Below are 19,584 nucleotides of genomic sequence, written 5' to 3'. Positions count from 1 at the left end.
AGGGTTCACACTAGAAGAACCATATTATTTGTACATTTAGATAATATGTTTTAGTTTAAATATTGTGTGAAAGCATTAGGCCCCTAATTCGAGTATTGATAATTAATGATAACGGTTTGTGGACTAACAATTTTATTTGAGATGATGAGCATAGGTTGGTCCACGGATGAATGAGATTTTATTGTGATCATGTGATGTTTTGGAGATCGGGCTCAAGGCAAAGGTATTATATAGGGCTTTTACATTTTACCGGTCATAAGGCGTTTAGTGGATGAAACATGACCAGGTTTGTTGGATAGATAGCCATTCTATCAAGAGGGGTCTTTGCACTCGTGCTTGACGGGTCTTTAGTGCCATTTTGCTCAAAATGTCTAGATGCATGCATGAGGGCTAACTTCGGTAAAGTTGTTGAATTCAAAAAGCTGAAAAAACTTGTGCTGGCTGGTAGGCGCGGACAGTCCAGCCCAGTTGGGTGGACAGTCCGCCATTCACGTGAGAAAAACATCCAGAGACGTTGTTGGCTCTAGTAGAAAGTGAAATGAAGTGCGGACGGTCCGGCCCTATTGGGCGGACAGTCCGCTAGCATGAAAAACAATTTTGACCAGAGAGGGTGTCGTTCCTGGTGGGCTTCAAGGTCTGAACGGCGGACGGTCTGCCCCTAGAGCACGGATGGCCAGCCGATCACTTGTGAAAAGTGTCCATAGACGTTTTTCGTCTATGGTGGGATTTGTGGTTGAATGGCGAACGGTCCGCCCCTAAGGCGCGGACGGTCCGCCGGTCATTTGTGAAAACGTCCAGAGACGATTTCTGTCTCTAGTGGGCCGGAACTTTGAACCGTAGATGGTCCGCCCCTATGGCGCGGACGGTCCGCTAGGGTTGTAATGGCTAGTTCTGACACACAATCATTGCACTCTGACTCACTGGTTTATAAGGGCGGACAATCCGGTTTTTGAACCGCAGACAGTCCGCGATTACGCAGAAAAGAGTGTAACGACTAGTTTTTGAGGGGATCTCTATATATACTTAATGCCCGGTCTTGGGGAGACTCTCTTGGCCATTTGGACTGCATACTTGACTCTTTAGAGCTGAGCCTTCCCTCTCTCACACTTCCTTGCTTAGAGGTTATATTTTTAAGAGTGTGAGAGCATCCTAGTGCATTGCATCAATAGTTTGAGCTCTGTGGCACTAGGGAAACTTCAAGCAAGCGTCATCGACTTGTTACTCTTGGGAGTTGCCGCTCCCTTGATGGCTTGGAGGAGTGGATTTCGTGGAGCACCTCCAAGGAGATTGTTGAGGAGCCCCGAAATTAGTTGTGAGAGGTTTGTGCTCACCTCACCGGAGTGGTGAAGAGCAACTCTAGTGGAATCGAGGTGTGGAGCGGTTCTTTGATTCAAGCCGGCTCAAGATCAAGAGGTTTCTTGATGAAGGAGCGGTTGATTCTTGAAATCCACCTCAACGTGGATTAGTGGTGACCGGCAAGTCATCGACACCACAGGAAAAATCTCTTGTGTCAAGCTCGGTTTCTTCTCTTGGTCACTTTGATTATTGCTTTTACTTTGAGCTATTTACTTTACCAGAGCTTGTTTTGTATCTTGTCACCCTAGGTTGCAAACCCAAACTAGAGATAGTTGTAGTATGACATAGGACTCTCTTGTGTTACTAATTAAATTTCTCTAGTGTTTATGATTTTAGTTTTAAACCGCCTATTCACCCCCTTCTAGTCGGTGTTTTTGATCCTACAAGTGGCATTAGAGCTAAGTACTCCTTAATTGGGGATTTAACCATTTTGGAGTAGAACAATGACTAGTGAAAATGGTATTCATGTTGGGAAGCCACCCTTCTTTGATGGAAACAATTATGATTATTAGAAAACTAGGATGTCGGCTCATCTCAAGGCCATGAGTAGAAAATTGTGAAGGATTGTGAATGATGGTTATGTCATCCTAGATACAAAGAATTTGACCGCTCAAGATGAGAAAAATGAAGTGCTAAATGATCAAGGAGTGAATGTGCTCTTTAGTGCTCTTGATGTAAGTGTGTTTAATAGAGTTAAAAGTCTCACAAATGCAAATGAGATATGAAAGAAGCTCATGAAAATTCATAAGGGCACATCAAGTGTGAAGGAGGCCAAGTTGTATATGCTTAAGGGCAAATTTAGTGAATTTGCCATGAAGAAGGATGAGAGTGTAGCCGATATGTTCAACCGACTAAATAATATTGTGAATGAGCTCAAGGGTCTTGGATTTGAGGTGCCGGATGCGGATTTCTCTCACAAGTTCCTTAGAAGTCTTCTGGGGAGATATGACACTATTGTAACCTTGCTTGTAAGGTCAAATGTGAAGACCGCTACTCCCACACAAATATTAGGTGAAATGCTTACTCATGACATGTTCAAGAAATTTCAAGATGAAGCTCATGGTGGAACAATTGATGAGAAGAAGAGTGTGGCTTTCAAGGCTCAAGATAGCAAGATTAAAGAAGAAAGTGGTTGCCAAAGAGAAGAATCGGATGAAGAAATGACTTTCTTTGTCAAGAGATTCAATAGAATGATGAGCAAGAAAAACTTTGGCAAGAGAGGACAATTATCAAGTAAAAATCCTTTTGTTGACAAGACATGCTTTCAATGTGGTGAATTGGGCCATATCATCATAAATTGTCCAAACAAGAAGAATGACAAGAACAAGAAAGACAAGAAAAATGATGAGAAGAAAAAGTTCATCAAGAAAAAGAGAAATGGTCAAGCCTACTTTGTTGAGTGGGATTCCGATGCAAGCTCCGATAAAGATGATGATGATGATGATGACAAGCCATCCAAGGAAGTTGCCGGGATTGCCATCAAGGAGGCTCCACCACTCTTCTCTACACCACATTGTCTTATGGCAAAAGGTGGTGCAAAGGTATTACAAGATGATGAACTTGAAGAATTTTCATATGATGGTCTTGTAGACATGCTCAACGATGCCTGTGAACTTGTGATCAAGAAAAAGGCAAAGTTGAAGTACTTGGAGTTGAAATATGGTTCACTCCAAACTTCCTATGAGGAGCTAAAGACCTCTCATAAGAATCTTAAGGAAACTTATGAGAAGCTTGAGGAAGCTCACAACACCTTGCTTGATCACAAGAATAAGACTAAGTTGAGCATGGGGGCTAGTAGTGAAACTTGCAAATCATGTTGTGTATCTAGCTCTACTAACTCCTCATGTAGCACAAGTGATATGTCTTCTTGTGATGAGTCACTTGTCTTGGAGAATGAAAAATTGAAGGAGGTGATTTGCTTGACCAATGATTTGAGCAAGTGCTATGATAGTAGAGCCAAATTCAATCATTGTTGGTCAAGCCAAAAGTTCACCTTGAATAGGCAAGGTCTTGGATATATTCCAAAGAAAGGCAAGAAGGCTTTCTGTTCTACCAAGTCCACATTTGTGAAGAAAGATGGAAGGCCCTTTTGTGAAAAGTGCAAGAAAATGGGCCATAATGAGAAGATTTGCACAAACAACAAAGCCATATCTTTTGATTCTATCTATGTTCTTATGAAGGATTCTAAGGGTTGTGTTAGTGCTAAATATGTTGGGTTATCTATAAATAGTGCTAAAAAAATTGCCATTTGGGTGCCTAAAAACTTGGTCACTAACATCCAAGGACCCAAGAAAATTTGGGTACCTAAAAGAGTTATTTCTCTTTTGTAGGTGAATTACAAGGCCGGAGGAAGACATTGGGTGCTTGATAGTGGATGCACTCAACATATGACCGGAGATTTAAAGATGTTTTCCTCTCTTGATGATAATATTGTTGGCTATAGTGATATCATTTTTGGTGACAATAGCCAAGGCAAGGTCAAAGGAGTTGGTACAATTGCTATCTCAAGTGATCATTCTCTTTCAAAAGTATTGCTAGTTGATTCTATCAAGTTCAATCTTTTATCGGTCACTCAACTCTGTGATTTTTGGTTATAAGTGTAGTTTCACTAAGGATGATGTTGTAGTGACTAGTTTGGATGGAAATGATCACATCTTTACGGGATTTAGACATGAGGATGTATATCTTGTGGATTTTGCTACTAAAGAGACAAATTTGTCTACTTGCTTGTTCTCTAAATCATCTTTGGGTTGGTTATGGCATAGAAGACTTGGTCATGTTGGCATGAAACAACTCAACCGACTCTTGAAGCACGATTTAGTTGTTGGCTTAAAGGATGTGAAATTTGAAAAAGATAAGTTATGTAGTGCATATCAAGCCGGAAAGCAAGTTACAAATTCTCATCCCTCCGAGAGTGTTTTGTCAACCGAGAGACCATTGGAATTATTACATATTGATTTATTTGGTCCTACAACATATAGAAGAATTGGAGGAAATTGCTATTGTCTTGTGGTAGTGGATGATTATTCAAGATGTACATGTGTTTTTTTCATGACAAGGCCGATACATATGATATATTCAAAAAAATTCATAACAAGGGCCGTGAATGAATTTGAACTCAAGGTGAAAAAAGTAATAAGTGATAATGAAAGTGAGTTTAGAAACACAAAAGTCGAGGAATTGTATGATGAAAAAGGAATCAAGCATGAGTTCTCAACCAAGTACACTCCGGAGCAAAATAATCTTGTTGAATGGAAAAATAGGACCTTGATTGATATGGCAAGATCAATACTCTCCGAGTACAATGTTTCAGATAGTTTTTGGGCTGAAGCGATTAACACAGCTTGTCATGCTTCAAATAGATTATATTGTCATAGATTTCATAATAAGACCCCATATGAATTGCTTATTGGAAGGAAGCCAAATATCTCACATTTTAGAGTGTTTGGTTGCAAATGCTATATTCTCAAGAAGGGAACTCGGTTATCAAAATTCCAAAGTAAATGTGATGAATGTTTTCTTCTTGGGTATTCATCTTGTAGCAAGGCTTATCGGGTCTACAACAATACTCATGGTATTATTGAAGAAGCATATGACGTGGAGTTTGATGAAACAAATGGGTCTCATGATGAACAAGAAAATCTTGATGATGTGAGAAGTGATGGCTTGAGAAATGCAATCAAGAATATGTCAATTGGTGATGTTAGACCAAGAGAAGAAGATGAGGATTAAGATGATCCTTCTATTTCTATTAGAGTAAATCCTTCAACCTCTATCTCAAATAATCAAGCACAACCAATTGTACAAGATTCAAGAAATGATGATTCTCAAGCACAAGATCAAGTTGATTCAACTACTTCACCTTCTACGTCAACTCAAGAGCCCATTGCTCCTCAAAAAATTCACCATGCTCTTGCAAAGGATCACCCTGTGGATCAAATCATGGGTGATATTAGTAAGAATATTCAAACTCGATCTCGCATTGCTTCATTTTGTGAACATTATTCTTTTGTATCTTTTCTTAAACCTAACCGTGTAGATGAAGTTTTGAGAGATCCGGATTGGATGAATGCTATGCATGAAGAATTGAATAACTTCACCCAGAATCAAGTTTGGGATTTGGTGGAAAGGCCCAAGAACTATAATATCATTGGTACTAAATGGGTCTTTAGAAACAAGCAAAATAAAAATGGAATTGTTGTGAGAAACAAGGCAAAATTGGTGGCTCAAGGCTTCACTCAAGTCGAAGTTTGGATTTCGGTGAAACTTTTGCTCCCGTAGTTAGATTAGAAGCTATTAGAATTTTATTAGCTTATGCATGCTCTCACAACATAAAGCTTTATCAAATGGATGTGAATAGTTCTTTTTTTGAATGACAAGATTAGTGAACTTGTGTATGTTGAGCAACCCCCCGGTTTTGAAGATCCTAAGAAGCCAAATCATGTATACAAGCTCTCTAAAGCTCTTTATGGTCTTAAACAAGCTCCTCGGGCTTGGTACGAAAGATTGAGGGATTTTCTTATCTCTAAGGGCTTCAAAATTGGTAAGGTTGACACTACCTTGTTCACTAAAGCAATTGGTAAAAACTTGTTTATTTGCTAAATTTATGTTGATGATATTATCTTTGGTTCAACTATCCTAAGTTTTTGTGAGGAATTTGGTGAAATGATGTCTAGGAATTTGAGATGTCTATGATTGGTGAATTTGAGATGTCCAAATTTATGTTGATGATATTATCTTTGGTTCAACTATCCCAAGTTTTTGTGAGGAATTTGGTGAAATGATGTCTTAGACTTCAAATCAAGCAACTCAAGAAAGGCACCTTTGTGTGTAAATCTAAATATGTGAAGGATATTTTGAAGAAATTTGGTATGGAAGATGCAAAACCAATCAAGACTCCTATGCCTACCAAAGGGCATCTCGACCTAGATGAAGGAGGTAACCCGGTTGATCAAAAGCTCTATTGTTCTATGATTGGTAGTTTGCTTTATTTGACCGCATCTAGGCCCGACATCATGTTTAGTGTTTGCATGTGTGCACGATTTCAAGCCGCACCTAGAGAGTGTCATTTGACCGCCGTCAAACGTATCTTGAGATACTTGAAATTTACTCCTAATATTGGCTTATGGTATCCCAAGGGTGCTTATTTTGACTTAGTTGGATTTTCGGATTTGGATTATGCCGGGTGCAAAGTTTATAGGAAAAGCACTTCCTGTGGTTGTCAATTTCTTGGAAGATCTCTTGTATCTTGGTCTTCAAAAAAGCAAAATTCGGTAGCTCTTTCAAGCGCCGAAGCGGAATATATTTCGGCCGGAAGTTGTTGTGCACAACTATTATGGATGAAGCTCTTCTTGACTTTGGTGTGAAATTTGATGAAATTATCTTATTATGTGATAATGAAAGTACCGTGAAAATTACAACTAATCCAGTGCAACATTCAAGAACCAAGTATATTGATGTCTATCATCATTTTCTTAGAAATCATGTAAACAAGGGTGATATCAAGATTGATGAAATTGACACGGATGATCAATTAGTGGATATATTCACCAAGCCTTTAGATGAATCTTGGTTTTGAAAGTTGAGAAATGAGCTTAATATCATTGACTTCTCAAATGTGGTTTGAAAACTAGTACATATGGTATTTGGTTCTTATGTGCATTCTTTGTATCAATTTTCTGAATTTTTGACGCATTTTAGGGCCATTCATGAGTTTTTCTTGATTTTACTCATTTTATTTTTAAATTTTCGTTCTTATACACTCACATGAGTCTTTGGATGATATTCATGCAAGTTTTGAGATTTTTGGAATTTTATATGAGCAATAATCTCTATTTGAAGTTCATATTGGAGAAAATACATTGAAATCTGGTCAGTCTGAAAAAATGGTTGCGGACAGTCCGCGGGTATTGGGCGGACAGTCCACCGTTCAAAAGAATTCTTGCAATAGAGACTAGTTCAACCGCAAAAGTGTACTGCGGACGGTCCGCATGAGTGTCGCGGACGGTCTGCCGGTGTTAAGAAAGATTGTTCCAGAGGCAGTTTCAGTGGGGTGATGTGTCAGAAATTATTAGGGTGGAAGGTCCGCCAAGGGACCGTGGACGGTCCGCGATTGCGCAGAATTGTGGGACCAGACCACCCATGGACTTATATGCCCAAGTCACTTTCCTCTTCCACCAACCCAGACGTCATACCCTCAAAAGCTCTCTTTCTTTCTCTCTCAAGCATGTGGGGAGACATCAAGGTCAAGGTCATTTGGCGTGATTCCCGGACGGTCCGAGCGCATCCCCGGACACTCCGCAACATCCTCAATCATGTCTTCCCGGTATTTCATTGAATCTCAGTCACATGTTCTTGGATTTCATCATGAAAGAGGCTAGGGTTTGGGTGCTCTGATCTGTTTTTGGACCATGGATTTGTGAAAACAATTGGGGGATCTTGTTGATAGTGTTGAGGAGATATTGTGGCAAAAATTTGGTTGGTAGATTTACACTAGAACTCAAATTGTGGACGAATCAAATTTGGGGGCGATTTTCTGTCAGTGTGCATGAACAGATGGGTCACGGACGGTCCGCCTGCTGACCGCGGACGGTCCGCTCTGGGTTCAGTGAACCGCGGACGGTCCACTCTGGGTTCAGTGAACCGCGGACGGTCCGCGTTCAGTTAAGCGGACGGGATTTGTGAGTGCAAGCACACTCCATTCAGACCATTCAAGAATGACATAGCATTTCTTCAGAGGCCATTGACTCCATTCCCTGGTGATGATATGGATGAGGAGGAGAATGATGATGATGATGATGAGGGTGGATATATGGGAGGAGATGCAGCTCAGCATGCCATGCCACCTCCACCGCCTCCAGTGCAGCCACAGTGGACACCTCCAGCTGGCAACTTCGATCCGTACTTTGCCTCCATGCAACAGGGGATGTTTAGTCAGATTGAGGACTTGGCTAGTCAGATGCAGAACCAGATGAACTTGGGTTTTCAGAACATTCAGTTGCAGATGACTCAACATTTCAATGAGGCCATATTCCAGTCCATGATGACCCAGATGAGAGGTGTTCAGGAGAGTCTACACTCTGACATTGCAGCCTTGCACACTCGATTCGATGACATGCCTTCGTCTGAGCAGTTTGAGCAGCTTGAGCAGAGGCAGCAGCAGTCGGAGCAAAGATTCGATACTTTCAGTACTGCTTTCACGGGCTTCTCAGACCACTTCTACTCGGTCTTTCCAGCGCCAGTGCCTCTTCAAGAGTTTTATCCGCACCAGCCCTTCTACCCACCGCCACCGCCTCCGCCACCGATGGATTGAGCTTCTTGGCAATTGATGCCAAAGGGGGAGAAGAGCTTGGAGTGATGCATGCATGGATCTAGGGGGATGTAAGGATCACCGGAGTGTCCGACCCTAGAGGGGGAGAGGGTGAATAGGGTCGCTAATCGCTTTCTATCCTAGGGCTCAATCTTTTTGCAGGAGATAAACCTAACACGTCCTACACATACTAGTTATGACTAAGGTTTATCTATGCTACTCTCTACTTACCCCTAAAAGACTTACAACCTATAGCCAATCCTAATCAAACTAACTAGGAAAGTAAAGGCACGCAAGATAGAGTAAATGCGGAAACGTAATACGGTAAGTAAAGAGGTAAGGGAGAGAATATGCAAACTCCCGTGAAGACACCAAGACACACGATTTAACGTGGTTCGGTTAGGACACCAAGTCCCTCCATACGTCCACGGCCACTTGTCCAACATGAACAAGTGTGATGCCGAGTCTCTCCGCTTGATCACCGTCTTGCGTTCGCCACCAAGGCTCCCGGCAAGCAAAGGCTAAGTGACCCCAAGTCACCAAGACAAGGCCACCGCCATCGTCTCTCTCGAAGCGTCACCCACGGCACCGTCTTCACTATCGGAGCTTCTCACCAAGAGGGGTCTTCTTCCCCGCACAAAGTGTCGTTGCCACTCCACACCAAGTCGGAGGGTCACATGATGAGTACAATGATTGCTTGCCGCAGCAAGGCTTCTCTCAAGGGAGCTCTCGCAAGAACTAATCCCTATTACAAGCACTAAGCACTCTCACAAGTGTGCTTAAGCCTATATGATGTACAATGAAGTTCTATGGTGGTTGGAGGTGTTCTTCAAGTGTAGTAGGCTTCAGCAATTCCAGCACTCACAAATGACCCGGCCTTGGGGGTATATATAGGCAGCACAAGCAAATATAGCCGTTGGAGAAAAGCTGCTAGAAAAATACTTAACTCCGGTTAATCCGACGCACCTCCAATAGCCATCGTCGGTTCAACCGGTGATACTAAACTGCCTGCCTCAAAAACTAGCCGTTACGTGTAACTGAGTTGTGTGTACTAAACCACCCGAGCGGCCGATCTGGTTGGAGAAGAAGGTCCAGCAAACTGTGCGTTTTCAGCCCACCTGCCGACAGCTGGGGCAGTAACTGAGCTGAGCCCTGCGAAAGGAACGTTAAGGCGACGCTAGGCTCGAGGGCAGCCAGGAGGGCAGAGTTCAACGCAGTGGATCTCCATGGATACACCCTGCCCGGTAACCTCTGCAAAAGTCAGGCCCCCTGCCAGGAAGCGAGCACGTGTCAGCCTGTTAGCCGCGCCGCGGAGCGCACGTCGGACCCCACCGGGGGAGCTGCAGTGAATGAAGCTCAACGACCCAGCGACCTGTGCAAAAATGCTCTGATCTAGGGCTGGATATCAAGCCAGCTCGGCTCGTTATGGCTCGGCTCGTTATAGCTCGGCTCGTTAACATATTGGCTCGGCTCGGCTCGTTATACTAACGAGCCAGCAGGCTAGCTCGGCTCGGCTCGTTAGCGAGCTCGAGCTAGCTCGTTTGGCTCGCGAGCCAATGTAGAGAGACAATATGAACACACATCATCACAGAGTATGGCTCGTTTGGCTCGTTATAGCTCGTTTGGCTCGTTCCAATTCTTGCTTCTTATGCTGCTCTTCTTACCCATTTTCCAGCATTGTTCCAATTCTTGCTTCTTATACAACTATTCTAACTCATTTTTTATATAAGCAACCTCTTGTTCATACCTTGAGGAGTCATAAAGCTGACTAAAATAGAACTGAATATATATCATTTTGAACTTAGGTCAAGGATTGTAGCAATAACCATGACATTGTTCTTCTCTTCCAAATATTTATCAAATTTGTTTAACATTGCAGCACTCATTTTCTTCAAATATGAGTCATTAGAATTTTTTGTCTTTAACAATGCACCCATTTAAATTTGCTGGCTTCATAATTAACTGGCTCGTTATGGCTCGCGAGCGGCTCGCGAGCCAGCTCGAGCTGGCTCGTTATAAAACGAGCTGGCTTGTTATAAAACGAGCTGGCTCATTATAAAACGAGTCGAGCTCGAGCCGAGCCATTAACGAGCGAGTCGAGCGAGCTAGCGAGTTACGAGTTTTTCGTCCAGCCCTACTCTGATCTAGCCAGAAGTTATGCTTCATCTGTTCGAAGAAATCCACCCTCGCTCTAAATTATTAATTATTATAGGTTCCTTTAGTATATCTAGATCTGGATGCATAACAAACTTTATGTAGCTAGAAAAATTAAAAAATCTAAAGTATCTTGAGAATAGGCGATCATAATTTGCGATGTAAAATCACATTTAAATGTCAGTAGTTTTATCTACACGTCTCTTTCTCCTCATTTGTGGCTGGGGTTGAGCCGTTGTTGAGCTTGAGCATTCGCGGCAGAATGCAACTTAGCCCATTTAAATTATCATCATGCGGGCCTCGATTAAGAAAGTTTGGCCCGAGAAGACGAGAGGTCTGGGCCTCGCTCGCGTCACGGCGCTGAGAGCCTCTGAGTGCTTCTGTTCGCTGACCCCAGCCAATCCCGAGCAAAAATTTCCCAATCAATCAATCACCCCAACCACCCAGGGCAGCCGCCAGCCTCCCCGTGGCCCCGTCTCGCCGCTGCGAGACTCCTCTCACCCAAACCCAACTACCTCCTCGGCTCCTCGCCCACGCCTCCTCATCACGCTTCCGCCGCCGCCGCCGCCGCCCCGCTCCCCCCCCTCCCGGTCAGCCGCTGAGCCGAGGCGTGGCGCAGCCTCCTCTCCTCTTACGCCGCCGCCCACCGCAGCACGATCGGAGATCCGCGCCGCTCCTCCGATCGGTACGTCCGGCCCCCCCGCTCTTTTTTTCCCAACCCGATACGCGAATCCAGGCGTGGGCTGCTGGATCCGGAGGCCGAACGCTCGGGGTGCGTTGGTAGGGTAGGAAGCCCGTCGTCTGCCAGCGTCAGATCGCCTCGTGCTGGCAGCTGCGGCGTGTGTGCGGGTGCTCCCCTAGGGTTCGGTCCGCGAGGGGCAGGGAGGCGGCTCGCTGTCGCCCGGCCGGCAAGCGTCGGGCGGTGCCCTTGCCGGCGCGATGCAGCTTCTGCGGGTTTTGGGTTGGACGGCGCGCGGAGTGCCAATCTGCGGCCTGGCTACCAGTCCCCGCCTGTCCGTGGCTTCCTTGCATGCTTCGTGAAAGGAACCTATTCGAGTCCTTGATGTTAGGATGTTTGGGGAGCAGCACCGCCTCTGAACTTGCACACACTTGGGGGTGTGGATCGACGAGGGGATAAACCTTGCAATTTTGTTGGGTGAAGCTGTGCATTGTGTTTTTAGTAAGGCAGCTCATGAAACCACATGCTTGATGTTTCATGGACCGTGTGCGTCATTGACATATGTATTGTGGTCATGTTTAGGGTTTACTGGAGCACACCGATGCTTACATACAAGAACGACTCATCCCATGCCCATGACATGTGGTGTTCCCATGGGATGCGAGATGTAACGCTCCTCCGCTTGCTATCTTGATGTCAGCCTTTTGGTTTTGCATGGCTTTATGTTAAGCTTGAAGTATTGCACTCCAAGTTCCGCTAGGCGGCGATTAGGCGCGATTAGGCGCTAATCGGAGGGGCACCGCGTCAATTTGGGGCTAGGCGGGCATCTAGGCGGACTAGGTGGTGTTGAAGGCCGCAGTAGTGGTGGAGCGGCGTCCAGCGGAGGAGCTACAGACGCGTGCGGACCGCAGCGAGCGCGGGCGACGGAGGGCGCGCAGAGGAGAAGGGAGAAGGCAGCGCTTGAGAGGGAGCGGAACCTGCGGCTGCTCCCCTGCTCGTGCGGCTGCTCCCTTGCGCCAGAGAGGGAGCCTCCCCTGCTCGTGCGGCTGCTCGCCCGCCCGCCTCGGATACCATGCCGCCGCCGCCGCCGCCGCCGCGAGATCCCCCGTCTCCGGGATGGAGGTGAGTGCCGTCCGCCGGCTACTCCACCTCTCTCTACCTTGCGCTGCTGCTCTGGGGTGAGTGCGGGTGAGGCACGATGAGGACGGGATGAGGACGGGCGTGAGTCTTGCGGCTGGAACCAGAGATGGATGGATAAGGTTGGAGTGGGGAGATGGGCTGGGCCCTTGCTGCTTGGGCCTTTCTATCTATCTAGGCCAGCATTTCTATCTATTTAGGCTCACTATTTAGCTGTTTATTTTTATCTTTAGAAGATAATATATGCAATATTGTTATATTAGTATATATACAAAACGCCTAGAAAAACGCCTAGGACCGCCTAGGCGCGATTAATCCCGCCTAGGCGCTAGGCAGTGGGTCACCGCCTAGAATCCGCCTAGCGCCTAGCTGAACTTGGATTGCACTTATGGGAAAAGTATTAAGTCGTGACAGAATTACTAGGACTTTCAAATTTCAAGCGGTAATGATTCTATTTTGGAAGGTTTTGCATGGAGTGGGCCTTGTAATCTTGTATTGTAAAGCCAATCTAGTTTCCTGTTACTGTGTATTGCTATCTGAATATACTGCTAATCATAGATTTGTCTGGAATTTATTTCCGTTTACAAGTTACAACCTGTCCATTTGGCCATCTTAGGAATCAGTTGGTATTTATAGCTGTTATTAAAGTATTGCACTGAAGAAAGGAAGAATGGTAGAAAATCAAGGAAGGCCAACCAAACGCAGCCATCCTCGCTGGCGCCAGTGAGATGCACTCATGCACAACACTTGCTCCACTCAGCTGTAGGGGTGGCGGCTTGGAATGTGGTGGAGGCTATGGTTGATCTGAGGGGCTGGCAGCCCGGATGGGCTGCTGGTGTAAGGCAGATAGAGTGGCGTCAGTGGTGATGCTGCATTGCATTGGGGGACGGCACTGCATCAAGGAAAGCCTACAGCATATCTGCTGTTGGGTTTCTCTTCCCTTTGCTCTTTTTATAACAATACAGCAAAGCATTTTTGTCCCTAGCAAGCCCTTTTCTCTTTTCCCTTTTTATTTTCCTTTTTCCTTCCTCTCCCCTGTTTCTGCTTTGCTGTTTCCTAGGATGTGCGTGCCGTCACATAGAAGGGGTTGGGTTACTATGCCTTGCCTTGCCAACCTTAAGACAGTTGAACTTTATTGCTTTACTATCTGTATAGCAACTCTTTACTCTTTTTCATAAAGACATATTAGTTCCTGGGTTAATGTGATTTGAAAACTACTGTTTAATTGCAGGCACATTTATCTATATGCCTATGTCCTATCTGCTGACATGTATAGACAGGCTCAAGTTCAGTCAGCCTTTGGGCTGGCTTCCATGATATTTAATCTTTTCCAAGTATTATCTGTAATTCTCGGTGGTTGAACCTATGCTATAATTGTTCATTTCAACAGCATAGTGATCAGATAGCAGTATGACTTCATGTGATGCATCTTTCTAATGTTTTCCGTGCTAGTGATTTTCTTAATGAATTAATTGGTCATATGATTCGTGGGTCACATGTGCTGGCTAGTTTGAAAAGCTGTGCTAAATTGGATGCGTTACAATGGAGGTTGACAGCCTAAGAGAAGGATTTGACCGAGTTGCTGAGAAACGTGAGTTATCTTCTGCTAAAGCTCTGGAAGCTGTTGATCATTTAGTGAATGAAGTTGAGCAGGCAATTGTCAAGCTGCAGATGATGAATACAGATTCTACTGGGAATCTTGACCATACAACCATCCTTGCAGAACTGAAAGCTAAGTTGAATGAAATGGCACCACTAAACCAACTTGAAGGCAGTCAAAAGGACGGTACGGAATTTTCCCGTTCCTGCTTTCATCCCTATTCACAGGCTACAAATGAAGATTAAAACTGTTATTTTGGATGACTTAAAATCACACTAGTAATGAAGATGGTGTTCCTTACAATGTAAGGTTTTGCCATACAGATATACTTTCTCCTATTGTTGTGTTACTGCATACAATTTTCTATCTGCAGACCATTTAATTTCCGTTGGTTGATTTACCTCGGAGGTTCTGATGATTTGTCCAGGTTGTAGTTCAAATTCGGTCGTTGGTTGTTGCAATTGGTAGCTGCGTCATTCTTTTCCCTGTTTCATTATTTTATAGTTCAGTTTCTTGATGATTTGTTCAGGTTGTAGTTCAAAGAGGTGCCCCCCTTTTCTTGGGTGTGATTAGGTGTACAACAGTTTGTAAATTTTTGCTTGCGCAGACGGACCATGTCTGTTCAAGTTGTTCTTTCGAGTATATAAGAACATGTGTATTCACATCTTGTTCATCTATAATTAATGCATTTTGAATACGAACTGGTTACTGTAAAATCTATTCCCAAAACATTTTAGTATTAAAATGGCAAATTCTTGTTTTTACGACAAATCTAGGGATGAACAGGTTGTCATAGAACCAGTGTGTTCAGCTTGTACACGATTAGTTTTTTTTTTATACCTCACATTATTAGCTTTGTTGACCGCGACTGAGATGAATTTGTTGTCACAAAATCATTCTATTCAAATAGCAATTTGACCATTTTACATGATGACTTAGATGAACAGGTTGTGGAAGTGATCAAATTGCAAATTGCCAGCTTTATTTGTAAGAGTGAGATCAATATATAATTGCAAATATATATATATATATAATTGCAAAAACATGAAAATATAATTAAATTCCGTGTGGCACATGCAAAAAGAAATCCACGTGAGCTAAGAAGGTGCGGTTTGCAATCTGTATGCAGAACAAATGGGGAACTGCTATCATGGGAGCGAAAAAAAAGAAAAAAAGGCCCGCAGCAGCCCATTGTGCTCGGCTTCTCGGTCACGCACGGGAGAAAAAAAACGAGAGGAAAACCGGTGCGGAGGGGGGGGGGGGGGGGGGGGCGCCCTAGCGGGGCAATGCTAATTCGCGCGCGCACGCCATCAGGAAAGCTAGCACACAATCGGACAACCTAACATATTCTATTTTGGACATCCACTCAATTCCCTTTCCCTTTTCGGACTGGCCGCAAGCGCCCATGTCATTTTCCTTCTCTTATTCACTGTGCTGAGTCCTTCCCCTTATTGGGCCGTGAGCATAATTATCTTTCAGGTCGCATAAATTTTTTTTCGGGAACGTGGGAAAGAGGGAGTAGTATTTTGGATGGGGAAAGTGAAATAAAAGTTAGATTCAAACTGAAAAATTATTTTTAGAAAAATAAGAAAACAATAATTTTAGTAAAAACATTATTTTCTATTTTTCCAAGATGGAGTAGAAAGTTATATATATAGGTTATAGGAAAAAGTTGGGTAGACAAATTTTTATATAAATCGTTCATTGTTCTGTGTATGTAGCATAAGTTATATATCTAAATATGTTCGAACAAAAAGTTATATACGTCAGTTTCTATTTTTTTCATGGATGCACTGCAAAAAGTTAAATATGGGTTATAACAAAAAGTTATGTATACAAATTTTTATATTAATCGTTCGCTGTTCTGCGTATCTAGCATAAATTATATATCTAAATATGTTCGAAAAAATTTATATACATAAATTTCTATTTTTTCTTGGATGCACTAGCAAAAGTTAATGTGGGTTATAAGAAAAAAGTTGCGCATACAAATTTTTATATCAATTGTTCACTGTTCTGCGTATCTAGCATAAAGTTATATATCTAAATATGTTCGAATAAAAGTTATATACAAAATTTTTCTTTCTGGATAAGTTATTACATCATTTTTGCAAAAAAATTATCATATATAAGTGCGTAGAGAAAAATAGGTACGCAAGTTTTTACAAAGTAATTACAAAACTTATGTGTATAACTATTTTGTAAAAAGCAAAAATTAGGTACGCAAGTTTTTACAGTAAAAAGTTTGAATAAGAAAACTTTGCAAAAAAATTAAGGCAAATAACTTAGGTAAATAACTTGTTTATATATATGATGGTAAAACGTTAGTGGATTTGTGCTATATGTATAAGTTATGTGACTAATTTTTATGAACTTAGGTGTAAATCTTTAAATGAGATATATTTATTTTCAAAAAGTTTAGTCGTTATAATTTGTATGAAGAAATAATAAATTTTGCATTTTTTGGTGTAGCAAAATAGAATATAATTTGCGTTTTGGGAAAAAAATAGATCCATCACATTCCTAAAACAGTTAATGGGAGAAAAGATCTAAGTGTATCTGCACCAACCACTCCCCACACAGGTCCTAACTCGTTGGGCTGAGTATGACATAGGTCCTAACTCGTTGGGCTGAGTATGACAGTATGACGTGACTGACCCTAACTAGTTAGGACGAGAATGCCAGTATTACGTGACTGACCCTAATCAGTATAGCATGTCACTATTAGTATATAGTTAAAACCCATTATACAAAAAATATATGGTCATGGAGTAGATCCCTTAAAAATCTAGAGCACCCTAACTCGTTGGGCCGAGTACGACAGTATGACGTGATTGACCCTAACTAGTTAGGACGAGAATGACAGTATTACGTGACTGACCCTAACCAGTTAGGACGAGAATGGCAGTACTATGTGACTGACCCTAATCAGTATAGCATGTCATCATTAGTATATAGTTAAAACCCATTATATAAAAAGTATATGGTCATGGAGTAGAACCTTTAAAAATCCAGAGCACCCTAACTCGCTGTGCCGAGTATGACAGTATGACGTGACTAACCCTAACCAGTTAGGACGAGAATGACAGTATTACGTGACTGACCCTAACCAGTTAGGACGAGAATGACAGTACTACGTGACTGACCCTAATCAGTATAGTATGCCATCATTAGTATATAGTTAAAACCCATTATACAAAAAGTATATGGCCATGGAGTAGAACCCTTAAAAATCCAGAGCACCCTAACTCGTGGGGTAGAGTATGACAGTATGACGTGACTGACCCTAACCAGTTAGGACGAGAATGGCAGTATTACGTGGCTGACCCTAACCAGTTAGGACTAGAATGGTAGTACTACGTGACTGACTCTAATCAATATAGCATGTCACTATTAGTATATAGTTAAAACCCATTATACAAAAAGTATATGGTCATGGAGTAGAACCCTTAAAAATCTAGAGCACCCTAACTCGTTGGGCCGAGTGTGACAGTATGACGTGACTGACGCTAACCAGTTAGGACGAGAATGTCAGTATTATGTGACTGACCCTAATCAGTATGGCAGGTCATCCTTAGTATATAGTAAAAACCTATTATATAAAAATATATGGTCATGGAGTCGAACCCTAAAAAAATTCCAGAACACCCTAACTCGTGAAGGAGAGAGGGAGACGAAAAGGCCAGATGAGATGAAAGGGAAAACAAAAAGGCCAGATGAGAGAGATAGAAAAGAAGGCACATATTTCAAAAATCCACCGCCGTCCCTGTCTGTGGTTTGGAGAGCTTGATATTTGTGGACTCCATATATTTCCAATTTCTAATATCCCAAAAATCTGGGCTGTAAAAAATAAACTAATGACACACATAACGGGCCACGCCGGCAGCAACAAACTGAGCCAAAAAAATAAACCACATGCGAACTGGGCCAGACAAAAATAGAACAGCGGGAAAGAGAAAGAGAACGCGCTCCCACGCCGGATGCCGGCCCGCGCCTGTGGGGTGGCAGCGGCTGTCGGATCGTTTGTTGGAAGGAGAAGTAGCGCGCGATGGCCAGAATGGAATCCGCGCGCTAGTCCGGTGCGCGGTGGTGCGCCTGCGAAGGAAGGTGGATTCGGGTACGGAATTCTATTCCCAAGGGTATGGAATAGAGATTTCAAGCCGGCATCGTGATCCACGAGTATGCATGGTTAGTTAGTCCATCTAGTATCATTGTATCAACCAAATGAGATGAGTCCTAGCTAGCTAGCCAGGTAGTCGCAGGTAGAGCCAAGCAAAGGCCCCATTTGGATCACCTAGGACCAAGGTTGGAAATAACGGGCTATGAAGTTTAGCGGTAACCATCTCTAAAAGCTATATAATAGCTATAGCGAAGCTATAGCGGGCTATAACGAAAGCTAAATCATTTAGCGGAATGATAAAATAATAAATAATCTCATATAAATTATAAGTATCGTTGGTCTAACACCTAAAATTTGAGTCTAACACGTCTCTTAACTACCCAACAGTACCCAATTGACATTTAGCACTGCTAAGTCTCACAAAAACCTATTTAGCGGACATTTAGCATGGCTAAATCTTATAAAACCTCCTTTAGCGGATATAGCGTACAAATGTTGTATAGCGTAGCGGTAAATCTTCTAAAAAACTATTAGCGGGCTATAGCGAGGCCATAGCAGGCTATTTCCAACCATGCCTAGGACCAAACTTTAGCCCGGACTAAAATTTAGTTGACTAATTATTTATTAGGTAACTAAACTATAGTCAATGTATGTTTGGATCCATGGATTAAACATTAGGTCGGACACATATAGAAATATAATTTTTACCCTTGGATTGTGTTGTTGATGTGCATGCATGTGCATCGTGAGGTGTATTTTGGTTTTTTCAAAGTTTGCTACTTGGTTCAGTCCAAATTAGGTGAGTTTTGAGGACTAATAGGCTAAACTTTAGTTGGTGTGGAACTAAATTTTAATCCACATGTTTGGATCACCTAATGGACTAAACTTTAGATCTAAAGTTTAGTCCATGGATCCAAACGGGGCCTGTATCAATTACAAGCTCATTCGTTAGTTAATTAGTACTCCCCATGTTCCAAAATATAGACCATCTAAATTATTTTAGATTCATAACTTTTACTATTATATCAAGATGTATATATAGAAAACACTATGTATAAATCTAAAAGAGCTAAAACGACCCACATTTTAATTTGGAACGTAGGGAGGGAGTACGTAGAAACCATTACAAAATCCTAGGAGCGCTTTAGGTGTTGCCCTTGGCTCAATTTGTAAACTAAAGTTTTTATAGGGGTAGTTTTGGTAGTGCCGGTTGATGTGGACGATGATGG

At 42.7% G+C, this 19,584-nt stretch overlaps 1 long non-coding RNA gene across 1 annotated transcript; it reads left to right on the top strand.

Annotated features, from left to right (window-relative positions):
• Nucleotides 1-11,249: 11,249 nt before the first annotated feature.
• On the top strand, nt 11,250-14,902 carry LOC120671317. The gene is made up of 2 exons (XR_005673580.1): nt 11,250-11,504; nt 13,867-14,902. It is a non-coding gene; the product is annotated as an uncharacterized LOC120671317 (long non-coding RNA).
• The last annotated feature ends 4,682 nt before the right edge of the window (nt 14,903-19,584 follow it).

This window comes from Panicum virgatum, chromosome 4N (assembly GCF_016808335.1).
Source record: "Panicum virgatum strain AP13 chromosome 4N, P.virgatum_v5, whole genome shotgun sequence".
Classification (NCBI taxonomy): Eukaryota; Viridiplantae; Streptophyta; class Magnoliopsida; order Poales; family Poaceae; genus Panicum; species Panicum virgatum.
The sequence above is the reverse complement of the archived record's forward strand: the minus strand, read 5'-3'. Positions and strand labels throughout refer to the sequence as shown.